This window comes from Triticum dicoccoides, chromosome 2A (genome assembly GCF_002162155.2).
Source record: "Triticum dicoccoides isolate Atlit2015 ecotype Zavitan chromosome 2A, WEW_v2.0, whole genome shotgun sequence".
In the NCBI taxonomy this organism is placed as follows: Eukaryota; Viridiplantae; Streptophyta; class Magnoliopsida; order Poales; family Poaceae; genus Triticum; species Triticum dicoccoides.
The window spans coordinates 293130070-293130578 of NC_041382.1; positions in this window are offsets into that span (position 1 = coordinate 293130070).

Genomic DNA, 509 nt, shown 5'->3' on the forward strand with positions numbered 1-509 from the left:
CGGACGGCGGCGCGCTGGGGCAAGGGCCGGTCGACGGCGCGCTGGGGCAGGGGCGAACGACGGCGCACTGGGAGATCGGGGGCGTGGTGCTGGGTTAATGAGAACATTAGTAAGTGGGCTTTGTTTCTTAGGTTAGCAGGGTTTTCGTCTGATCGGGCCCTATAGGGCGGAGGGGGTAACAGAATATTATTCTGTTACTAGTAACAAAATAGTCTCTCTCTCTCTCTCTCTCTCTCTCTCTCTCTCTATATATATATATATATATATATATATATATATATATATATATATATATATATATATATATATATATATATATGACTCCTCTTCTGTACTTCTGAGAGTATGTACTCCCATTCTCAATATACCTCATATACGCATTAATTATACCTCTTTATTATTTTCAATATACTTCATTAAATATTCTAAGATACCCCAATATGAGTTTAGTTGAAAAAATATCATCTGCGGCGTACTTTTTATAATATACCTTTTTCACGTACAAACAC